Below are 27487 nucleotides of genomic sequence, written 5' to 3'. Positions count from 1 at the left end.
ATGTACTGAGATTTTGAGCATTAGGGGCTAGTAAAAGGATTGAACCTCACATGAGATGTGATGGGCAAGGAGTTGCTCACTTATAGTTTATTGTAATTCCAATAATGGATGTACCTGAGGATGATCAATAGAATTATAAGAATTCAATCACCCACTAGAAATCCATCCAACTAGGATTTCCGCTTTCTACTTTGGAAGTGTAGGATTCGCTAAGTTAGTGGGAGGACCAATTTGATTAAAAGACCATAATCATTTTGGTTAATTACATGATACATTTACTAATTAATCTGGTTATTTCGCAATTAATTTTACGATAATAATGAGCACAAAACAACCACCACCATCCAATATCCTTGCAAGCATACTTGATCACAACAGTTGACAGGACCTAATCATGCGATTGGCTAAGAAATTTGAAACTTATCCTGAACCTTGAACATATAGGATATGTTCTAGATTCAAATGTTCCTGGTCCCTTACCTCCAGAGGCCACACAAGAGGAACATGATACTTTGGACAAGTGGAAGGAGCATGATATGAGAGCTAAGTGTTACATGCTTGCTTCCATGAGTAATGAGTTACAGAAGCAACATGAGAACATGCAGAGTGCTAGTGAGATCCTCCTTCACCTACAAGAGTTGTATGGTGAGCACAGCAGAAATGCTAGGTATGAGATATCTAGACAGTTATTCCGTATGAGGATGTCTGAGGGACAAAATGTTGGGGATCATGTCCACAAGATGATTCGGCTGATTGAGCAGTTGGAACATCTTGACTTCAACATGGATTTCCAACTACAAACGGATTTGATCCTTCAGTCCCTTCCTGAGTCTTTTGGGAATTTTGTGACAAATTTCCATATGACTAAACAGGAATGCACCTTAGCTGAATTACTCAACATGCTGATTATTGCCCAAAAGAATATGCCAGGCAATAAAGGAAAAGAGGTAGCTTTGGTTGCATCTTCTTCTGCTGGAAAGTCCAACAAGAAGAAGGGCAATAAGAAAAAGAAACCTCAGATTCCTGGTCCTTCCAAGAAAATAGCTAAACAGAAAAGAAAGACTAAAGCTGATAAAGGCAAAGGAAAGTGTCTCCACTGCCAACAGGAAAGTGTTTCCATTACCAACGAAAAGTGTTTCCATTGTCAGTAAGAAAGTGTTTCCACTGGCCAGAGTATAGTAATCTAAATGAATGCAATGCCATGGTGAAAACCAACTCAAGTTCAAAATATATTTGGCACTTAAGGTTATGTCATGTTGCAGAAGATAGGATTGCAAAATTGGAGAAAATGGGGATTCTATCCTCATTGGGCTCTGAGCCTACTCCAGCTTGTGAATCTTGCCTTCAAGGCAAAATGACTAGAACACCCTTTGTTGGACAAGGGCTAAGAGCTGAAAATATTTTGGAACTAATACATAGTGATGTATGTGGTCCGTTTAAAGAAATGGTTAGAGGGGGCTTTCATTATTTTATTACCTTTACTGATGATAAATCAAGGTTTGGGTATTTGTATTTGATGAAATACAAACATGAATCCTTTGAAAAGTTTAAGGAATTTAAATCTGAAGTAGTAAATCAAACAGGAAAAAATATTAAAGCTCTTCGATCAGATCGTGGAGGTGAATATTTGAGTACTGAATTTGATGAATACTTGAGAGAGCATGGCATTGTTTCTCACCGACTCTCCAGAACGCCACAAATGAATGGTGTATCCGAAGGAGAAATCGTACCTATTGGATATGGTACGTAGTATGATGAGCTATACCGATATGCCAATCTCCTTTGGGGATTTGCATTAGAATCACTTTGTATATTCGAATAGGATTCCATCAAAATCGTTCTTCCACACCTTATGAGATATGGCATGGAAGAAAACCAAGTCTTAAGCATGTTAAGAGTTCGGGTTGTCCAGATTAAATCAAAAAGCTGAACACTGATAAATTGGAGACCAGATCAGAAAAAGGTCGATTTGTTGGATATCCAAAAGATAGTTTTGGATATTATTTTTATTTGCCTACTTCACAAAATGTTGTGATAAGTAGAGATGCCACATTTCTTGAACAACAGTTTGTTCAAGAAGGAGGCAAAGGAAGGCAAATAGAGTTAGAATTGGGGAATTCGACCAACCAATGCATCGATGGATATAAATCCATCTAGTCAACCTATACCCATTGATGAAACATCTACACTGTTCCTCGTAGAACAACCAGGTATCTCACCCACGGTGAGATATGGTTTTCTTCATGAAGAAGAACAAGAGTTGTCTACTCATGAAGAAGTAGATCATGGAGATGATCCACTTACCTATGAAGAAGCTATATCAGATATAGACTCTTCAAAATGGATTGATGCTATGAAATCCGAGATTGATTCCATGTATAAGAATCAAGTTTGGGATCTTGTTGACCCACCTAAAGGTATTGTACCTATAGGGAACAAATGGGTTTTCAAGAAGAAAATTGGTTCTGATGGAAAGGTAGAGACCTATAAGGCAAGGCTAGTAGCGAAAGGGTTTCGCCAAAGGCAAGGAATAGACTATGAGGAGACTGTCTACTTTGTTGCCATGCTTAAATCAATTAGGATTTTATTAGCAATAGTGCATACTATGATTATGAGATTTGGCGGATGGATGTCAAAACGACTTTTCTTAATGGATACATTGAAGAAAACATTTTCATGGAACAACCTAGGGGATTTGAATCCCAAGATGGTTCCAAGGTATGCAAGCTAAAGCGATCCATTTATGGGTTGAAACAAGCTTCGAGGAGTTGGAACATCCGTTTTGATGAAGCCATTAAATCCTTTAGTTTTATCAAAAATGAGGATGAGCCATGTGTATATAAGAAGGTTAGTGACAGTGCTATCATTTTCCTTGTCTTATATGTGGATGACATACTGTTGATGGATAATGATACAAGTATGTTGACGACTATAAAGGTATGATTGTCAAATACATTCTCCATGAAAGACTTAGGGGAGGCAACCTATATTCTTGGGATTCGCATCTATAGAGATAGAGCGAAAAGGATAATTGGTTTATCACAAAGTCTATACTTGGAAAAGGTGTTAAAGAGGTTTAACAAGCTTGATTCCAAGAGAGGATTGTTACCAGTGAGACATGGTATCCATCTTTCTAAAGAGATGTCTCCAAAGACATCTGAAGAAAGAGATAAGATAGCCAGGATTCCATATGCTTCGGCTATTGGAAGTTTAATGTATGCAATGTTGTGTACTAGGCCGGATATCGCATATGCTGTTAGTTTGACTAGCAGGTATCAATCCAATCCAGGTTTGGAACATGGATAGTCAAGAATATTCTTAAGTACTTAAGAAGAACTAAGGATTTATTCTTGATTTATGGAGGTGGAGACTTGCAATTGGATGGTTATATCGATTCGATTTCCAATCGGATATCGATGATAGAAAGTCTACCTCTGGATATGTGTTCATTTGTAATGGAGGTGCGATCGGTTGGAAGAGTTCCAAGCAGAGCACGATTGCGATTCCACTCACGAGGTGAGTATATTGTTGCATCGAATCTCGCAAAGGAAATTTGTTTGGATAAAGAAGTTAAATATGAGAACTTATAGTAGTTCCTTCCATTAAGTCAGCAGTTCCACTACACTGTGACAACAATGGAGCAGTCATGCAGGCTAAGGAACTAAGGTCTCACCCAAAATCCAAACACATAGAAAGGCACTACCACATTATCAGAGATATAGTTGGGCAAGGCGATATAGCCATGCAGAAAAATAACATCAGCTAAAAATTCAGCTGATCCATTCACTAAGCTTTTGTCACAAGTTCAGTTAGACCGACATCTTGAGAAGATGGGTCTAAGATATTGTAATGAATGGCTCTAGTGCTAGTGGGAGATTGTTAGTAATATGCCCTAGAGCATATCATTTAGTATGTATCTTGTACATATTTTTATTAATAAAGGCATTTCCACTTTTCCGTTTACATAATATATTTATGTGTAATAGAAAAGGTCCATTGATATTTTGTTAGAAATATTATTCTTAAGTTGTTAAGAATATGAGTGACAATATTTCTAGCACGAAGTATCATAAATAGGTTCACAATCGAGGATACTTCATAATAAGGACATGACTTATCCAGAAAGATTGTATTCATGTTTGTTCCCAAGTTATTTATATGAGATATAAATAAGATGGAATGGTGAGTCTCATGCTATATAACAAACATGATAGGCACTTATAAATGATAAGTAGGCCGAACCCGGTGACACTTATGAAAAGCACATGGAGTTTACTCTTGTCAATGTTTTGTCATAAATCATATCGATTGCATATAATCTTTAGACTGAGATATACAGTTATCTTCTATATAGGAAGTATGAGTTTGAAACTGCTTTCATAATTGTACTATGTATGGGTATATGGGCATGTGTTGGCTCCTGCTAGTTATATATGGAGGTAGGTGTTGATCAAGATGGAATCTGTTCCTCTAAGTAAATAGAGATAAAATCCTATGTTCATTTAATTGTTCTTGATGTTTCAAGTTCTGGCAGACAGATAGATTTATTCGAAAAGAGTTTACGATGAGAAAAATCTTTTAATCAAGAACTGGAATTAAAAGAGAACATAATATTCATAGCAAATGGAGTTTGACATAAACCATGACTCGGCTTGAGTTGGGATTTTGTAAGAGAGATTCTAGTGCATGGTAACATATGATTATAGGTTCATTTAAGGTAAATCTTATTACTAATTGGGTGGCCATGGCATGCTATGCTAGGTGTTAACCATGGTCTATGAGGTTCATAAAATGATTTAGAGAAATCATTTATGGTAAGAAAGAGTTCTGATGATATTAAGAGTTGATATCATGTCTCATTGCCAATTAGTGATGAGCCTAGTAAGTCACACACATACACAAGTTATCACCTATTTAAATATGATTTAATTAATTAATTAAAGAGTTTAATTGATTAATTAAATAGATTTGGTTTGCAATAAAATTGCAAAGTCCCTAGCATGACTTGAAACCAAATCTAGATTATTGGATGTGTAGTATAAATTAAATTTATATTTAAAGTGTTTAAATATGAATTTAATTAATGAGAAATTAATTAATAGAGATTAATTAATTAATTTATATTTGATATAAATTAATTAGAAGAAGAAAATAATTATTTTGGGTTAAGAACTCAAAATTAAGACACAGGGGCATTTTGGTCATTTTGCAGTGTGACACGTGGCACCATGAGTTGGTGACACATGGCATAACACATAAGCTTGCCAAATATTTTTAATCATGTAAGATGATTAAAATCAAGATTAAATATAGGTTTGACACTTGGCACAATGTGATTGGGTCACTTAAACCTAGAGCTAATCAAAAGGTGACATGTGGCTAGGGTTTAATGTGTTAACCTAGCTATTTAAGTGTGGTTATGAATAGAAAACATAACAAGCAGCCTCTCCTCTCATATGTCACGCCACTTTGAGCCTCTCCAGCTATTTCTCTTCATCTCTCATCAATTCAAAGAGATTAGCCATCAATCTCTTGAATTAAGAACACTAGAAATTGTTTCTAGTGTCCTGTTTGCATCTCTAATCTCTTAAAAGGCAGAACTTGAATTTCTAATTAATAGAAAAGGCTTTAGAAGCTGTTCAAGGGCTGCCATAGGTGTTCTTGGTGTGGACAAGCTAGAGGGATAACATATGGTGTCCTGAAGACGAATCTCAAAGGCGCAGACACGCTGCAGCACATCAAGAGGTTAGTGTAATCGTTCTTGATTTAATCTAGGGTTCTAAAATTAATCTGATTAATTTTAAAATCTTAAATGGCAAATATAGATCCAAAAACATATTAAAAGAGTTTTAATATGTTGTTTATCATTGAAATCAAATAGATAAAAATAAATCTTGCATGGTGCTTGTGACCCTAGGTGAAAATTTTTGAATTCAATGGTATAATCTTATGTTTTTCACGCTTCCGTTCCTTCATATATACGTACTCATCCAATACATCCTCAACTGGCAACACACCTCTACAGCCAAAGAGGGAAAACTCAACCCCATAAATGGAGGAGATCATAACCAATACATCTCACTAGGCAAGCTAATATGGAACACAAATTATGTTGTTGTGCTAACTGTGGTTTTAAAACAATTTCAAACAATTTTCGTTCAAAGGATCACATTATAAATCAAGTAAATATCTTTCACAATTCACAATCTTCAAAATAATGTATTGAATTCTTAAGTACATAAAAGTAATCGTATTTAAATCATACAAAGTCAATTCAACAATCTAAAGTTCACAATTACCAAGAAAAAGCATAATTCATTCATATAAAATTCATTAAAATAAATTCAAAATTTAAAACATAGAAAATGAATAGTTGTGCCCAAATCTTTTTTTTTTTTTTTACTTTTCTTTTTTTGGCTTAATCCTTCCCTTCCTTGGAAGTTTCTTTGTCCATTGAAATAACACAATTACTAAGCTTCAATACTCATTCCAATTATCTTCAATAGCTAATCAACTAAATGCCTAATGCATCCATAAGTAGATTTTGAAATTCCAATGTATTATGGGTCCAAGGCAATTATAGACCCTGCCTTTGGAATCCCATTTTAACTTAGTTTCAGTCATAATTTGGTAAAGTGTTCTCCATAAAAATTGTCCCTCTATATCTTAATTTTATTTTCCTATTTGAATCACTCAAGTTGGAGTTTTGGATTTCAAGTTATGGCCAAATTACTAAACACTATTTTAAGTACCATATCCTGAGATTCCAAGTTTTCCAGATTCATATCTTAATTCTGCATCCAATATCCAGGCATCTTAAACTCATAGTTTGGCCCTAATCCTTGAAACAATGTTTTAGGTCTTTGTCTTAGGTTTCCAAATCATTCTGAATCACTTCAATTGGAGTTATGTAGAGGAAGTTATGGCCTAATAACCATTCAGAGGTCAAAAGGCCAATTAGCTAGGTGCAGGAATTCCAGATTCAGGATTCCTAAATTATCCCAATAATTTCCTTATCTTGCACTAAAAACTGGGTTCTAGTCAAAAGATGAAATTTTTAGTTCTATGTCTTATGAGAATTTTGGCTTTGGAATCACCTAATTACCACTTTTGTAGCCCAATTTATGGCAATTTTTCCAAAACTGGTTGGATGCTTAATCCTTCACATTTTCTAGGTTCAGGTTTAGTCCAGGGCAGGTTTGGTGGACTAACTTTATCTAGCAATTTGATCAACATAAGGTCATAATTTGGCTCTATGGTATTCATAAGAATTGTTCTCCTATGTCTCACGTTTCCATTGCTTTAAGAATCACATAATTTGAAGTTTTCTAGAGTGAGTTATGCTTAATTTACTAAATACTATTCATTTGGTTAATTTTGGTCAAGTCTAGAATTGCAATCCGAATTCAAGGCTCATTTAGGGTAACTTATGGTCATTGTCTGGGCATGGTGTCTTCATGACATTTCTATAATTATGTCTTAGGTTTCATCTCCAATTGGCCTCACACCAATTGGAGCTATGTAGTTCAAATTATACTCATTCAAACCTGCTAGACTCAAGGGTCCAAAATTCTAGCAACTCAACACATTATAATTCCATCAATTCCTTTCATCAATTCAAAACAATTCTCACTAAAGTATGCCAAATGACCATAATTAGGCCTCATAAATCTCAATTGCATAGCATACTACAAAACCCTAATTTTCACCAAAACCCTAATTCTACATATTCCTAATTCATGCAACTCACTACTCCAATCATATACATATAACTTCATGCAAACTAGAATTCATAATTAATCTCATCAAACGCTTCAAACTCTAAGTTCCCTCAAGTTGGCCAAATTTCCTTGCCCCCCATACAAGCATGATTCTCATACTTTTTCATGTAATTTCATCAAAATCAAACTTAAGTTCATGCATACACCATTAATTTCGCTAGAGAGATGACTTACCTTTAATTGAGCTTTTTCAATCTCCAAATCCCTTCACCTTTTCTTGTTTCTTTTTCTCCCAATCTTTACTATGAGGCTTAATTAGAGGTTTTCTAATGATAAACTATGAAATTTATGGAAGAGAAGTAAGGTTTCATAAGCTTAGTTGGGTGAAAATGGTGGAGGGGATAGAGGGCTAAGGGAGCCAGCCAACTAAGGTAGAAGATGATATTTTTTTTGTTTTATCTTTAGCTAAATTTTGTCTTCTTTTATACATTTTTATCCCCAAAATTCACAAATTAAAAATTATAATTTTAATTGTGTCATGGTGATGTAATTATGATGTCATAATTGTAATATTTTAATTTCCTAGTTCCTTATATTTTCTTCTCTTCCTTTCTATATACCATTTCTTATTTTTTTAGTTCTTTTTTTTTTATATTTTAATCTCATACAATTTAATCGACATTTAGGTCAAAAGTCACCTCTATGATTGAATTGACCAAAACAGCCTTCATCGGCTTATAGTCCATCTTTTTCCATAATGCTCGATGAGTCCTAAGGTTCTGATTCTCTTAATTGTGCTTGTTCCCTTTTTATTTCTTTGATTTTCTAGTTCTCAATAATTTCGCAATTATCCCTTAACTAAGGATTTCACGAGGTCCCATACAAATTTAAGGTAGCAACTGATTTCACAGTCACTTCCTAGGTCGATCACCCTTTACCAGGACCTAGGCTCATTTAACCTATTTGTACTTCATTTCTCTTATTCTAATCCAACCTCATTTAATCTTTATCAATTTGATTTATGTCTCTTCTATGTGAATTAAACATAGTCCCAGACATTCTAGCCGTTCGGACAAATATTAATCACCGGAATAATAGGATGTATGGAACTACTTAATATGAGGGTGTTACAAATCAACTTATCAAACCTCTCAAAGTCACTTTAATCATCCATCAAAGCAAGTCTCATCATATCAAAAAAGTCCAAAAAAATGTAAAAATTTTATTATTTTATTACTAAAATACAAAAAATACAAAAATTTTCTACCTAAAATGCAAATTTTATTGCACCCACAAAATAAAAATTAACATTGTCCTCAATGTCATCAAGATAGCACAATTAACTCAAGCGCATCATCATAAATGCAATCAATAAGGAAAAGTTAATAAATAAGGAATACTCTGTTTTGAAGCATGCCTTCCCGTGAAGATTTGTATGCTTGCTTTCCATAGCTCCCTTCAAGTGCTTTTTGAACATACAAATCGAACAATCATCAAAACAAGTTTGTAGGGTGATAAAATAAAAGAAATAAACAAATACAAAAATTAAAATAAAATTTGTGTAATACCTACCATTTTTTGATGTTTGAATATCTGCCCTTGATTATAACATCCTTATTTTCGTAGTTTGTACGTCCTACTGTTTCGGTGGCTAATGTCTGTCCCGGAAAGTTAGAATGTCTAGAACTACACTTCGGTGATAGTAAACATGCATAAAATGATGAAATAAATAAAAAGATAATACAAAAAAATTAAAGAAAAATAAAAGAGAGAAAATGAAACTAGGTCAAATGAGCCGAACCCGTAGCGATGGGTGACCACACCGGGAAGTTATGGCGATGATTGATGACTAGCCTTGGGCCGCGGGGAACTCGAAAAAATATTTAATTAAAGGTTTATTGAGGTGTAATTGACATTGAAAATGTCAAAGAAAAAATAACAAGTTAGTATAAATGAAAAACAAAAATTTAAGAAATTGGCGGTACAAGGAGTAAATCGGTAGCACCAAAAAAGTATGAATTTAACTCGAAGAGGGCCATTCTGGTCATTTGACATCTAGAGTTGCCTTTTGACTTAAATGTCCATTAAAAATAAGTAGTATTCAATTTTGAGAACCCCATGAAAAAGGAAATTAAAAGTGTAATGAAAATTAGGGAAAATATGGGGTTTAATTTAAATATTACGTAGTTTAATTATTATATTAGTAAACTTTACTTAGTGGACACTAAGTGGCACTATATAAAGACACATAAGGAGTAGAATTTTCCCACTCACTTCATCACTTTCATCAAGCTCCTCTCCCATGGCCGAATTGAAGCTCTCAAGTGTCCTCCATGGACGTCCATGAAGCAAGCTCCATTTCCCTACCTTTAAGCCATCATTTCTTCAAACTCCCTTCATGAAAAATGATCCTTGCACCATGGGCAACATATAGGCAGCAAAAAGGATAGGAAATTCCAAGGATTTTTCAAGCTCAAGTTGAGGTTAGTGCTAGTTTTTCTTCCCTTACTTAATTAAAGTTTGTATTGAGGTTATGGTGAGTAGTTTGGTTAAAAAATTTAAGGAATTGAGTGAGTATTTGGTGTGTGTAATTCTTGGCAGCCATGAAAAGGGAAGATAAGTGAATTATTCTTATCTTTAATTGATGGTATTTGATGGGAATTAGTGTGGATTAAAGTAATTTGTGATGCTAGTAAGTTAATCTCATGTGTAACTTATGATAGAGCTTTTGAAATGGGGATTTGTATTGTTGCTTCATTTTGGGCAGCCATGAGAACATGGGAGATTAATTATCTCATGCATTTAATTGATGTTTTGGGATGTTGATAAGTAACCAAATGAGGGTTACACTTGGATTGATGAAAATACTTGTGCTAGAAATTGATTGAATGTGAATTGTTGAATTAGAACATTTGAGTTAAGGATTTAAAAGTGGGACTTTGATGCTTTAGTAAACTGCCATGTTGGGTAGCCATAAATATCATGAATTTGTGTGTGAGTTTATGAAATTTATTAATGAAATATGATGGTGTTGAATGGTGGGCAGTTTTTGTAATTGCCATGGAAGTGTATGTGTAATATAAGTGTTGATGCACATTGAATTTGGGTTGAAGTAAATGTTAAGCATTAATGGTATATTGTGTGCATTGAGCACTTGAGTGTTCTGCCTAAAATGCTTGCTGGAATTGTGTACAATATATACAAAAGTACCATGATTAAGTGTTAAAGTATTGGGAGGAGGAGGATTGTCAAAAATTTGAAGTGTAATGTTCAAATGTAGGTTGTGTATGTTGGTAGCAGCTAAATTAGGTCATAAGTGCAAAACTGTGAACCCAATTGGTATGAGGCCAATGGGAGGTGAAACTAGACACCAACTAGGCCAACTTTCGTGTAGAAATGTTGCCAAAATTCTGCCTAGAAACTAACCTTAAAAATGACCAAATCCGGAATGGCAACCTTGCAAACCAAGATTTTTGATCATATGAATAGTAGTCATTAGGATTACCATAACTCACTCAAAACAGGTCCGATTGACTTGAAATTTTTACCATGGATAGATTAGACATAGAGCTACAATTCTTATGAAGACACCAAAGCCTAGAAATGGCCAGAACCAAGTCAAATAGCTTGCACAAGTTCGGATACCAAAACTGTCACAACTAAAAGTGACCTAAAATTGACCAAATTTTGCACTAAAGGTGCAATCTGTCCAGCTTTAGTAAATTGACCATATCTTGGTCTATACAACTCATAATGACATGAAATTTTACCAAACGTTCAATAAGACATAGAGCTACAATTCTTATGAAGACACCAAATCCCAGAAATGGCTAGAACCAAGTAAAATAGCTTGCACAAGTTTGGATACCAAAACTGCCAGAACTAAATATGATCTAAAATTGACCAAATTTTGTACTAAAGGTGCAATCTATTTAGCTTTAGTAAGTTGACCATATCTTGGTCTATACAACTCAGAATGACTGGAAATTTTGCCAAAAGTTCAATAAGACATAGAGCTACAATTCTTATGAATACACCAAAGCCCAAAAATGGCCAGAACCAAGTCAAATAGCTTGCACAAGTTTGGATACCAAAACTGCCAAAGCTAAATGTGATCTAAAATTGACCAAATTTTACACTAAAGGTACAATCTGTCCAACTTTAGTAAATTGACTATATCTTAGTCTATACAACTCAGAATGACCTGAAATTTTGCCAAAAGATCAATAAGACATAGAGATACAATTCTTATGCAGATACCAAAGCCCAGAAATGGCCAGAACCTAGTCAAATAGCTTGCAAAAGTTTGGATACCAAAACTGCCAGAACTAAATGTGATCTAAAATTGACCAAATTTTGCCCTAAAGGTGCAATCTGTCCAGCTTTAGTAAATTGACCATATCTTGGTCTATACAACTTAGAATGACCTGAAATTTTGCCCAGAGTGTAATACGACATAGAGCTACAATTTTGCTTCTTTGACTAGAAGCTAAAACCAAGAGAAATAGGACTTTAAGCTAGACCAATCTAGCACACAAAAATTGAGAATTTGACATTTACATATAATGATGCTTGAAGCAATTTGACAATGAATGCTAACTTGTAAAAATGGTAAATTGCACTATATTGGCAGCATATTGAATTACGAATTGTGACATGTTGATACTAGAATCAACTTATGCATGATGTATGAAAAGGTCAACATTTTCATTGACCAGCGAATTGTATAATGACTAGTAAACCGTAAAAATAAATATTGAATCTTGTACTATGCCCTAATTTTCCTAGTTGACTAGTTTGGATAGGTTGGCATGCCAATAGGATTCTGACAGTTGTTCTGTAAATGACTTTACGTCATATTATGTTTTATGGCTTATTATGCCATACTATGATTTTAATAACCTATGGCTATACAGATTGTGTTATTATACTCGTCGTAATGCTTGATTGATTATATGGCTTTTTAGCCATACTGTTTGCACACCGGGAGATACTTTATAACCGATGGTATGATGGCCCAAGGTACTAGGTACCTAGTGCTAGTATTTCCATTTATCCAGTCTGGTCAGTGTATAGGCTACATGGGCAGTCAATTAAAACATTATTCAATTCAGGCAGCTAAGTTAAGTATAATGAAATTTCAGTACAATTAAATTAAGTATTGAATGAATAAGTAAAAAAGATTAGCAAAAGAAACATAACAAAAATATAAATTGTAGAACCGTAGAGACTTGAAATACAATACAGTTAGAATAATTTGTATACTGAGTAGTATTACTGAAAAGTTATAAACTAAGCACTTCCAAAGAGGAATAAACTAGTATATATGATTATTGCTACTAGAAATACCATACCAAATTAAATTGATTCCTAAGTATCCGAATTATGATTTATTTCTTTCTTTATTTGTATATATTATTTCTTGTTATACTATTGCACCACTAAGCAGAAATGCTTAGCGCGATGGAATTGCTTCCTCGTGCAGGTACTGAAGGTAAAACTAGTAGACTATTGACTGAGATTTTTGGAGTCCAGATCTGCAGAAGTGTCAGAAGAGTTCAAGATTGTCACCTCCTCAGCAATGCATGTCGATAGGGCTCATTTTAAGCATGTTTTCTAATCTGTACATTATAATTAGTGCTTTTATTGTAATGTGAATTAATAACTGTCATTTCATTTATATATCCTGTACTTGATAAATTTATGTACTTAATTGGCAAATTATATAAGTTAATGAAATATAAGAATTCTGATATTTGAGTTGATTATGTAATCGTAATGATTCTGAATCAGATTGATTTTGAGAAATTTTGACACTGAATCTGAGTTTGAGAAAATATTGAGAATGCTTTGAGATAATCTGAGTTATGAATTTGAGTATATATTGAATTTGTTTTTAGCAGGTTCAGACGAACTATTAGTCCAAATTACAGTTGGCACTCTGCTGGATTGTCATTCAAATTTTTGAAATTTCCAAATTAGTCAGATTTTGATAAACAATAAAAATAGCCTAAACCTTAGATAAAGTTTTTGAACAAGTAAATCAAGAACTGTAATGAAATTAGATAAAATTAGGTGCCCCAGCACTCCATGTGACACACCTTGCTCAGCTATACTGTAGCTCGGGTGAGGGGTGTTACATTTAGTGGTATCAGAGCACGGTTTAGGCATTCCTAGGCATAGATAAGTAGAAAGAACTAGTGTGCATACATGCATTGCATTCATAAGAGTCGAGGTAACACTAATGCAGATCTGTTTACTTTTGATTATTCAAGGTTAAGATATGGACTCAAAGTCACATAGGGCATTAGAAAAAAAGAAGTAGAAAACCTAGTCTAAGAGGTTATAACGTAGTGACTATGTAATGTTCTAGATGTTTGTATTGTAAGCTGCAGATTACAGTACCGATATGGGATTATTGTATAGAGCTATGTGCTTCCTCATGGTACAATAAAATAAGAATATTTGTAAGTAATCTATAATTTGATACAGTTACACCCGAATAGAGTACTATTATGGAAAACAAATGTGAAAATTTTAGTTAGAAATTTAAAACTTCAGAACTAGCCTATCGAAAGACTACACTTATAAGGTAGCTAGAGTCAGTGACTCGGTTACATTAATGTGAACTACTTGTACCACAGTAATTGCTATAAGCTTAGAGATATTAGTACAACTTATCATCCTCAAACGGATGGACAGTCGAAACGAGTAATTCAAATAAATTCTGAAACTCATTAAGTTCCTGTAAACAATGAAATGAAATGATAATAATAACCTGTAATATGTGATAAGCCCTCGAGAATATACTGAGAACTTGTGTCATTGAATCCGAGGGGAGATGGGACAGATACCTTCCACTAACAGAATTTGTATACAATAATAAGTGTCAAGCTAGCATACAAATGGCACCTTATGAAATACTGTAAGGGAAAAAGTACAAAACACTAATACATTGAACTGAGTAGGGTAAGATATCTAGACATTGATATAGAGTCTTACAATTATTTTGATTATTTTATCAGAAAAGAATGATTTAGGTATTTGAAAATATATTTAGAAGTTATAGTGCTGCTCTCTCTGGAAGGAAGAATAGATACCTTCCCTTGATGGAGTTTTGTATTAGATAAATGCAGAATACCTAGATAAAGGGTAATTTAACAGAGTTGGAATTGGTAAAAGAGACTAAAAGACTAGTAAGGATTCCAGTATGCGAAATCAGAGAACTAATGAATAATAGACTTTCATGAATAGAAATACTAAAGGCAAAAGAAAATAATGATAGGAAAGTGAATAGAATTATGAGATAACGATAAGCTCAGTTATTTAAATATGATGAATTTCGAGGACGAAATTCCTTTTTAGAGGGGAAGAGTTGCAACATCCTCATTTTCGTAGTTTGTATGTCCTACTGTTCCAATGGCTAATGTCTGTCCCGGAAAGTCAAAATGTCTAGAACTACACTTCGGTGATAGTAAACATGCATAAAATGATGAAATAAATAAAAAGAAAATTCAAAAAAATTAAAGAAAAATAAAAGAGTAAATTGGCGGTACAAGGAGTAAATTGGTAGCATCGAAAAAGTCTGAATTTAACTCAAAGAGGGGCATTTTGGTCATTTGAAATCTAAAGTTTCCTTTTGACCTAAATGTCCATTAAAAATAAGTAGTATTAAATTTTTGGAACCCCATGAAAAAGGAAATTAAATGTGTAATGAAAATTAGGGAAAATATGGGGTTTAATTTAAACATTACATAGTTTAATTATTAAATTAGCAAACTTTACTTAGTAGACACTAAGTGGCACTATATAAAGACACCTAAGGAGCAGAATTTTCCCACTCACTTCATCACTTTCATCAAGCTCCTCTCCCATGGCCGAATTGAAGCTCTCAATTACCCTCCATGGACGTCAATGAAGCATGCTCCATTTCCCTACCTTTAAGCCATCATTTCTTCAAACTCCCTTCATGAAAAATGATCCTTGCGCCATGGGCAACATATAGGCAACAAAAAGGAGAGGAAATTCCAAGGATTTTTCAAGCTCAAGTTGAGGTTAGTGCTAATTTTTCTTCCCTTGCTTAATTAAAGTTTGTATTGAGGTTATGGTGAGTAGTTTGATTGAAAAATTTAAGGAATTGAGTGAGTATTTGGTGTATGTAATTCTTGGCAGCCATGAAAAGGGAAGGTAAGTGAATTATTCTTATATGTAATTGATAGTATTTGATGGGAATTAGTGTGGATTAAAATAATTTGTGATGCTAGTAAGTTAATCTCATGTGTAACTTGAGATTGAGCTTTTGAAATGGGGATTTGCATTGTTGCTTCATTTTAGGCAGCCATTAGAACATGGGAGATTAATTATCTCATGAATTTAATTGATGTTTTGGGATGTTGATAAGTAAGCAAATGAGGGTTACACTTAGATTGATGAAAATACTTGTGCTAGAAATTGATTGAATGTGAATTGTTAAATTAGAACATTTGAATTAAGGATTTAAAAGTGAGACTTTGATGCTTTAGTAAACTGCCATGTTGGGTAGCCTTAAATATCATGAATTTGTGTGTGAGTTTATGAAATTTATTAATGAAATATGATGGTGTTGAATGGTGGGCAGTTTTTGTAATTGCCATGGAAGTGTATGTGTAATATAAGTGTTGATGTACATTGAATTTGGGTTGAAGTAAATGTTAAACATTAATGGTTTATTGTATGCATTGAGCACTTGAGTGTTCTACCCAAAATGCTTGTTGGAATTGTGTACAATATATATAGAAGTGCCACAATTAAATGTTGAACTATTAGGAGGAGGAGGATTATCAAATTTTGAAGTGTAATGTTCAAATGCAAGTTATGTATGTTGGCAACATGTAAATTAGGTGATAAGTGCAAAACTGTGAACCCAATTGGTATGAGGCCAATGGGAGGTGAACCTAGACACCAACTAGGCCAACTTTCATGTAGAAATGTTGCCAAAATTCTACCTAGAAACTGACCTTAAAAATGACAAAATCCGAAATGGCAACCTTGCAAACCCAGATTTTTTACCATATGAATAGTAGTCATTAGGATTACCATAACTCACTCAAAACAGGTCCAATTGACCTGAAATTTTTACCATGGATAGAATAGACATAGAGCTACAATTCTTATGAAGACATCAAAGCCCAGAAATGGCCAGAACCAAGTCAAATAGCTTGTACAAATTCGGGTACCAAAACTGCTAGAACTAAAAGTGACCTAAAATTGACTAAATTTTGCACTAAAGGTGCAATCTGTCCAGCTTTAGTAAATTGACCATATCATGGTCTATATAACTCAGAATGACCTGAAATTTTGCCAAAAGTTCAATAAGACATAGAGATACAATTCTTATGAAGACACCAAAGCCCAGAAATGGCTAGAACCAAGTCAAATAGCTCGCACAAGTTTGGATACCAAAACTGTCAGAACTAAATGTGATCTAAAATTGATCAAATTTTGCACTAAAGGTGCAATCTGTCCAGCTTTAGTAAATTGACCATATCTTGGTCTATGCAACTCATAATGACCTTAAATTTTGCTAAAAGTTCAATAAGACATAGAGCTACAATTCTTATGTAGAGACTAAAGCCTAGAAATGGCTAGAACCAAGTTAAATAGCTTGCACAAGTTTGGATACCAAAACTGCCAGAACTAAATGTGATCTAAAATTGACCAAATTTTGCACTAAAGGTGCAATCTGTCCAGCTTTGGTAAATTTGAAGGAACGGAAGCATGATAAACACAAGTTTATACCATTGAATTCAAAAATTTTCACCTAGGGTCACATGCATCATGCAAGATTTATTTTTATCTATTTGATTTCAATGATAAACAACATATTAAAACTCTTTTAATATGTTTTTGGATCTGTATTTGCCATTTAAGATTTTAAAATTAATCAGATTAATTTTAGAACCCTAGATTAAATCAAGAACGATTACACTAACCTCTTGATGCACTGCAGCGTGTCTGCGCTTTGAGATTCATCTTCGTGACACGGATGTTGTCCCTCTAGCTTGTCCACACCAAGAACACCTATGGCAGCCCTTGAATAGCTTCTAAAGCTTTTTCTATTAATTAGAAAATCAAGTTCTGCCTTTTAAGAGATTAAAGATGTAAACAGGACACTAGAAACAATTTCTAGTGTTCTTAATTCAAGAGATTGATGGCTAATCTCTTTGAATTGATAAGAGATGAAGAGGAAGAGATGAAAACCCTCAAAGTGGCGTGACAAAGGAGTGTGGCTGCTGGTTGTATTTTATTTTCTCATAACAAAACTTAAATAGCTAGGTTAACACATTAAACCCTTGCCACATGTCACCCTTTGATTAGCTCTAGGTTTAAGTGACCCAATCACATTGTGCCAAGTGTCAAACCTATATTTAATCTTGATTTTAATCATCTTACATGATTAAAAAACATTTGGCAAGCTTATGTGTAATCCCATGTGTCACCATCTCATGATGCCACGTGTCACACTGTGAAATGACCAAAATGCCCCTGTGTCTTAATTTTGAGTTCTTAACCCAAAATAATTATTTTCTTCTTCTAATTAATTTATATCAAATATAAATTAATTAATTAATCTCTATTAATTAATTTCTCATTAATTAAATTCATATTTAAACACTTTAAATATAAATTTAATTTATACTACACATCCAATAATCTTGATTTGGTTTCAAGTCATGCTAGAGACTTTGCAATTTAATTGCAAACCAAACCAATTTAATTAATCAATTAAACTCTTTAATTAATTAATTAAATCATATTTAAATAGGTGATAACTTGTGTATGTGTGTGACTTACTAGGCTCATCACTAATTGGCAATGAGACATGATATCAACTCTTAATATCATCAGAACTCTTTCTTACCATAAATGATTTCTCTAAATCATTTTATGAACCTCATAGACCATGGTTAACACCTAGCATAGCATGCCATGGCCACCCAATTAGTAATAAGGTTTACCTTAAATGAACCTATAATCATATGTTACCATGCACTAGAATTTCTCTGTTACAAAATCCCAACTCAAGCTAGAGTCATGGTTTATGTCAAACTCCATTTGCTATGAATATTATGTTCTCTTTTAATTCCAATTCTTGATTAAAAAGATTTTCTCATCAGAAACTCTTTTCTGAATAAATCTATCTGTCCTGGCCAGGAACTTGAAACATCAAGAACAATTAAATGAACATAGGATTTTATGTCACACCCTACCCCTCTGTAAGGCATAACATGATCCCGTAGTATACTTAATGAATTACCAACTCCGTCTACTGATAACCCATTAAATACACTACAAGGGATTTTAAAAACTTTTCTTACTTCTTTTACAGTGGTGAGCACTATTTACAGGTATTAAAAACTTTTGTGAACTGAAGTGAAACAACTAACTCATTTGGTTTATTTGGAATTCCTGTAAAAATTTTGGCAAAGTGCCATCTGTATTTTGGACAAAACAGTTCTTCAGAAAACCTGTAAAAAGCACTTCAATAATTTTCCAAATCTCAACTCCAACATTTTTATCAACACAACACATTTCTCAAGTCAAATCCACAGTGATTTTCAAAGACTAAGATACAAAGATATAACACAATTTTTACAAGCCAAATAACTCATAATTATTTTACAACTTTATCAGACAACTTAAATTTACAATCGCTCAAAACCAAGAACAAAATATACATACAGTGAATATACATTACAGTACAATATGGCACATGTGGTATACTCACTATACCCAAAAATCCTCATGGCGATACTAGCGACCTAGCTCGCCGCCTGTCTGTCTCTCTACCTGCAACAGCAATAAAAAGCTATCGCTGAGACAATGTCTCAGTGGTGCACAACATTTACCAAATACAAATTTTAAATCACAATTCATAAATCATATCAATAGTGGATACTTAAAACCATAGTTAAATTCAAGACAATAAATGTCAACAAGAATTTAAACTCCATTTGTTAATATCACAATAATTTTCAATAAGTCAGATCATGGTTGAATTCAATAGACAGTATATGTCAATAAGAGTTTAAATCAATTTCACAATCTCACAATACATAATAACACAATTCGATCAAATAACTGAAGAATACAGTGTTGCCAATCAATAACACAATTTAGGCCATGACACAATTTTTTTCCATATATGCCGTGTTGTACACCACGATAAGACATGCTCACCCCAATAATCGAAATCAATGAGGGAGGAAGCTAGCTATATAATGAGAACTCATCCATACTCACCTCATCGGGAAGTCAAAGAGGGAGGAACATAATCATACTCACCCCAGACTAATAAGTCAAAGAGGGAGGAATAATCACACTCACCCCATTAATGGAGGAGGAACATATTATCAGTGTCATGCCAATTGTGAGTCAAAACAATTCCAAACATTTTATTCAAATGATCTGTAAGAATCCAATAAATTTCCAAAGTTATAATTTCATTCACAAAATGGCAACACAATTCGTAATTCACTTCAATTTCCACAAAAACCATTTACAGTGCTTTTCAATCAATAAGTATCCATCAAATACCATTCAAACAATTTTTCACAGTTTCAAACCATTCACAATGTTTTTCAATCAATAAGTGTCCACCAAACACATTTCCACAATTTAAAACAATGATATGCAAATAGTCAATATTTATTTCCATTGAAAATAATTCAAAAGAAACAGCTTGTTGTGCACAAACCTCGATGATCCCCTCGATCCGACTCAGTGTTTCCTTCCCTTTTCTGAGTCTTTGGTAATCGAGAAACACAATTTGAAGTGTTTCAAGACTAATTTAAACTGTCTCTATCGATGGTTTTTGGTAAATAATGCATCGAACTCAATTAAACACTTAAACACCAAATATACCGACCCTCATATACTTTTAGGTAAAAAAGGAAATAGTGTCGTTAATAAGACACATTTGAAAAGGATTTAGCTTTTGTATGTATTAGCAAAGTCATTTCTTGCTTAGTGCATTTTAATGCAAATTCTCGGATTCCGAACACCGGTTTGACCTAACCGACGATCTAGTTTACTCGGTTTTCGGTCTCGGTCGAAACTACAAACTTGTAGATCTAGGTCTTATTGCACGCGTGCAAAATTTCAGGTCAATCCGAGTTAAGTAGACCAAGTTATGGTCATTACACTATTGCTGGTCAAGTGGTACCATTTTAGGTCAATTTTAGGTCAAATTGGTCAATTCTGGTTCGGCCAGTTTTTGGACCCGAACTTGTGCAAGTTGTTTGACTTGCTTATGGTCATTTCTGGGCTTTGGTGTCTTCATAAGACTTGTAGGTATGGGTCTTAACTATTCTTGGTCAAAATTTCAGGTCAATTGGACCTGGTTTGAGTGAGTTATGGCCTAAACACTCACTGCTGCCCAATTGGTCATTTTTCAGGTCCTAATTGCACCTAATCCGAATTGGTCATTTTTCACCTCACCTTGCAAGCAGAATTTTGGCATGGTTTCTCAATGAAAGTTGGCACATTTTGTGCCTAGTTTCACCTCAAATTGGTCTCATACCAATTGAGGTTACACATTCAAGGTTATAGGCTAAAATATACACTGCCCTCAATATGCAATTCACATCCCAACTTCAAACACACACTTACCTTTGCAAGGTTTACTTCCATACCCTACCAAACTGTTTTGGCACATTACCAACAACATTTTCTACATAACATTAGCATTATTTTGGGCAGATTCCAATCACCCTCAACACATCAAATATCATTCACAATTACAATTTCTAAGTACCATTACAAACACACCTAAACATTACAAACTTTACATACACTTTACAATGTAAATTGACATACATATCATCAATCCTTCTAGGTCAATATGCTGCCCACACTCCCTTCAATATACACCATTATTCAAGTGTCCACAAGCTGCCACAATTCATTCATCAACATCACATTGCCGTACCATATGCCAATTCCCATCAAAGTGCATCATTCACCATATATACATGCATTAAATCACTAGGTTACTAAATCACCATGATTAACATTATTTCTCATCAATTATATACACAAATACCTCATCAAAAACGTGACCCATGGCTGTCCAAAATGGCAACAACAATAACCCTTCAAACTCAAAATTTTCCTTCACCAAACCAATACCCATAACATGCATAAAAACTTTAACAAAGGATTTCTCAAAAATGCAAACTTACCTTTATTTGTAACTTGCTAAACCTTCACCAAACTTCTCAAAATTAGTATCAATATCTTCCTTGTGATGTGTAGACCATTTTTTATGAAGGAACTTAAAGGATTGGAGTTGAAATGGAGGGGTTGATGGAGCTTCACTCAAATTCGGCCATGGATGTTTCTAAGGAGTTTCTTTACGGCATGGGTAAGGAGAAATGTTGAAGATGAAGTTTAATGGAAGCCATCTGCCCACTTAGCATATATTTTAATCCCATAGTGCCCCACTAAAAAAAATTATATCATATAATAAGCCAAATGTGCATTTATTCCACATTTAACCCATAATTTCCACTATTTATTTTAGGTACCACCAATTTAATTTTTCATTTTATTTTCTAAGTGTAATACTATTTATTTTTAATGGACATTTAGGTCAAAAGACAATTCGGGATGTCAAATGACCATAATGCCCTGCTCAAGTTACGTTCGATTTTTCAGATACTGGGTTTTGTCTGTTTTTCGATTTCTCACTTTTCTTTGTACTAATTATTTAATTTTTCTTTGATCTTTCTAATGATATTTATTCTTCAACAAGGGTCTATTTAAGTCCTAAAAATATTTTCCGTGGTTCCATGATCCAGGCTAGTCAACGGTCCACGCCGTGACTTCCTGCATGATCACCCATCGCTAGGTTTTTCTACGCTTAACTTGGTTACATTTCTTTACTATGATTTTTTCCTTTGTTTTTCTTGTATTTCCTTTTCTTGTATTTCATTATTTTATGTCTCCTCACCCATTTTGAAGTACGGTTCTTGGCATCCTAGCTGTCCGGACAACACTAGTCACCGGAGCAGCAGAACGCACTACCGAACTTAGGGGTGTTACATTTTATCTCTATTTACTTAGAGGAACAGATTCCATCTTGAACAACACCTACCTCCATATATAACTAGTAGGAGCCAACAGATGCCCATATACCCATACACAGTACAAGTATGAAAGTAGTATCAAACTCAAACTACCTATATACAAGATAACTGTGCTATCTCTGGTCTAAAGATTATATGCACTGATATGATTTATGACAAAACATTGACAAGAGTAAACTCCATGTGCTTGTCATAAGTGTCACTGGTTCGGCCTACTTATCATGTATAAGTGCCTATCATGTTTGGTATATGGCATGAGACTCACCATTCCATCTTATTTATATCTCATATAAATAACTTGGGAACAAACATGAATACAATCTTTCTGGATAAGTCATGTCCTTATTATGAAGTATCCTTGATTGTGAACCTATTTATGATACTTTGTGCTAGAAATATTGTCACTCATATTCTTAACAACTTAAGAATAATATTTCTAACAAAATATCAATGGACCTTTTCTATTACACATAAATATATTATGTAAATGGAAAAGTGGTAATGCCTTTTATTAATAAAATATGTACAAGATACATACTAAATGATATGCTCTAGGGCATACTACTAACAATCTCCCACTAGCACTAGAGCCATTCATTACAATACCTTAGACCCATCTTCTCAAGATGTCAGTCTAACTGAGCTTGTGACAAAGGCTTAGTGCATGGATCAGCTGAATTTTTTCAGCTGATGTTATTTTTCTGCATGGCTATATCGCCTTTGCCCAACTATATGTCTGATAATGTGGTAGTGCCTTTCTATGTGTTTGGATTTTGGGTGAGACCTTAGTTCCTTAGCCTGTATGACTGCTCCATTGTTGTCACAGTGTAGTGGAACTGCTGACTCAATGGAAGGAACTACTGTAAGTTCTGTCACGAACTTCTTTATCCAAACAGCTTCCTTTGCAGCATCTGATGCATCAATATGCTCAGCCTCTGTAGTGGAATATGCAGTTGTGCTCTGTTTGGAACTCTTCTAACTGACTGCACCTCCATTACAAATGAACACATATCCAGAGGTAGACTTTCTATCATCGATATCTGATTGGAAATCAGAATCAGTATAACCATCCAATTGCAAGTCTCCACCGCCATAAATCAAGAATAAATCCTTAGTTCTTCTCAAGTACTTAAGGATATTCTTGATACTATCGATGTTCCAAACCTGGATTGGATTGATACCTGCTAGTCAAACTAACAGCATATGCGATATCCGGCCTAGTACACAACATTGCATACATTAAACTTCCAATAGCCGAAGCATATGGAATCTTGGCCATCTTATCTCTTTCTTTAGATGTCTTTGGAGACATCTCTATAGACAGATGGATACCATGTCTCACTGGTAACAATCCTCTCTTGGAATCAAGCATGTTAAACCTCTTTAACACCTTTTCCAAGTATAGACTTTGGGATAAACCAATTATTCTTTTCGCTCTATCTCTATAGATGCGAATCCCAAGAATATAGGTTGCCTCCCCTAAGTCTTTCATGGAGAATGTATTTGACAACCATACCTTTATAGTCGTCAACATACCTGTGTCATTACCCATCAGTAGTATGTCATCCACATATAAGACAAGGAAAGTGATAGCACTGTCACTAACCTTCTTATATACACATGGCTAATCCTCATTTTTGATAAAACCAAAGGATTTAATGGCTTCATCAAAACGGATGTTCCAACTCCTCGAAGCTTGTTTCAACCCATAAATGGATCGTTTTTGCTTGCATACCTTGGAACCATATTGGGATTCAAATCTCCTAGGTTGTTCCATGAAAATGTTTTCTTCAATGTATCCATTGAAAAAAATTGTTTTGACATTCATCTGCCAAATCTCATAATCATAGTATGCAGCTATTGCTAGTAAAATCCTAATTGATTTAAGCATGGCAACAGGCGAGAAAATCTCCTCATAGTCGATTCCTTGCCTTTAGCGAAACCCTTTCGCTACTAGCCTTGCCTTATAGGTCTCTACCTTTCCATCAGAACCAATTTTCTTCTTGAAAACCCATTTGTTCCTTATAGGTACAATACCTTCAGGTGGGTCAATAAGATCCCAAACTTGATTCTTATACATGGAATCAATCTCGGATTTCGTAGCATCAATCCATTTTGAAGAGTCTATATCTGATATAGCTTCTTCATAGGTAAGTGGATCATCTCCATGATCTACTTCTTCATTAGTAAACAACTCTTGTTCTTCTTCGTGAAGAAAACCATATCTCACTGGTGGGTGAGATACCCTGGTTGTTCTACGAGGAACATCTTTAGATGTTTCATCAACGGGTATAGGTTGACTAGATGGATCTATATCCATCTAATCTATTGGTTGGTCAGAATTCTCCAATTCTAACTCTATTTGCCTTCCTTTGCCTCCTTCTTGAACAAACTGTTGTTCAAGAAATGTGGCATCTCTACTTATCACAACCTTTTGTGAAGTAGGCAAATAAAAATAATATCCAAAACTATCTTTTGGATATCCAACAAATTGACCCTTTTCTGATCTGGTCTCCAATTTATCAGTGTTCAGCTTTTTGATATAAGCTGGACAACCCCAAATCTTAACATGCTTAAGACTTGGTTTTCTTCCATGCCATATCTCATAAGGTGTGGAAGAAACTGATTTTAATGGAATCCTATTCAGAATATACAAAGCTGATTCTAATGCAAATCCCCAAAAGGAGATTGGCATATCAGTATAGCTCATCATACTACGTACCATATCCAATAGGGTACGATTTCTCCTTTCAGATACACCATTCAGTTGTGGTGTTCCTGGAGGAGTCAGCTGAGAAACAATGCCATGCTCTCTCAAGTATTCATCAAATTCAGTACTCAAATATTCACCTCCACGATCTGATCGAAGAGCTTTAATACCCTTTCCTATTTGACTTTCTACTTCAGATTTAAATTCTTTGAACTTTTCAAAAGATTCATGTTTGTATTTCATCAAATACAAATACCCAAACCTTGATTTATCATCAGTAAAGGTAATAAAATAATGAAAGCCCCCTCTAGCCATTTCTTTAAATGGACCACATACATCACTATGTATTAGCTCCAAAATATTTTCAGCTCTTAGCCCCTGTCCAACAAAGGGTGATATAGTCATTTTGCCCTGAAGGCAAGATTCACAAGTTGGAGTAGGCTCAGAGTCCAATAAGGATAGAATCCCCATTTTCTCCAATTTTGTAATCCTATCTTCTGCAACATGACATAACCTTAAGTGCCAAATATATTTTGAACTTGAGTTGGTTTTCACCACGGCATTGCTTTCATTTAGATTGCTATACTCTGGCCAGTGGAAACACTTTCTTACTGGCAATGGAAACACTTTCTTATTGGCAATGGAAACACTTTCCTGTTGGCAGTGGAAACACTTTCCTTTGCCTTCATCAGCTTTAGTCTTCCTTTTCTGTTTAGCTATTTTCTTAGAAGGACCAGGAATCTGAGGTTTCTTTTTCTTATTGCCCTTCTTTTTGTTGGACTTTCCAGCAGAAGAAGATGCAACCAAAGCTACCTCTTTTCCTTTATTGCCTGGCATATTCTTTTGGGCAATAACCAGCATGTTGAGTAAACCAGCTTAGGTGCATTCCTGTTGAGTCATATGGAAATTTGTCACAAAATTCCCAAAAGACTCAGGAAGGGACTGAAGGATCAAATTCGTCTGTAGTTGGAAATCCATGTTGAAGTCAAGATATTCCAACTGCTCAATCAGCCGAATCATCTTGTGGACATGATCCCCAACATTCTGTCCCTCAGACATCCTCATGCGGAACAACTGCCTAGATATCTCATACCTAGCATTCCTACTGTGCTCACCATACAACTCTTGTAGGTGAAGGAGGATCTCACTTGTACTCTGCAAGTTTTCATGCTGCTTCTATAACTCATTACTCATGGAAGCAAACATGTAACACTTAGCTCTCATATCATGCTCCTTCCACATGTCCAAAGTTTCATGTTCCTCTTAAGTGGATTCTGGAGGTAAGGGACCAGGAACATTTGAATCTAGAACATATCCTATATGTTCAAGGTTCAAGACAAGTTTCAAATTTCTTAGCCAATCAGACAGATTAGGTCTTGTCAACCTATTGCGATCAAGTATGCTTGCAAGGATATTGGATGGTGGTAGTTGTTCTGTGCTCATTATTATCAGAAAATTAATTGCAGAAATAACCAGATTAATTAGTAAATATATCATGTAATTAACCAAATATGATTATGGTCTTTTAATCAAATTGGTCCTCCCACTAACTTAGCGAATCCTACACTTCCAAAGTAGAAAACGGAAATCCTAGTTGGATGGATTTCTAGTGGGTGATTGAATTCTTATAATTCTATTGATCATCCTCAGGTACATCCATTATTGGAATTACAATAAACTATAAGTGAGCAACTCCTTGCCCATCATATCTCATGTGAGGTTCAATCCTTTACCTAGCCCCTAATGCTCAAAATCTCAGGTACATCCATTATTGACTTATCTTGCATTAGTTAAGTTGATCCCATTGAGCCAGTAATTATGCAAATAACTTTAATGTCCTCAGGTACATCCAATATTGGCCACTAAACCATTTACATATTTACAACATCTCATGCTTTAACAATTATTCTTAAGAAAATCTCTTAAAT

This window comes from Hevea brasiliensis, chromosome 8, assembly GCF_030052815.1.
Source record: "Hevea brasiliensis isolate MT/VB/25A 57/8 chromosome 8, ASM3005281v1, whole genome shotgun sequence".
Classification (NCBI taxonomy): domain Eukaryota; kingdom Viridiplantae; phylum Streptophyta; class Magnoliopsida; order Malpighiales; family Euphorbiaceae; genus Hevea; species Hevea brasiliensis.
This window is presented reverse-complemented; position numbering follows the sequence as displayed.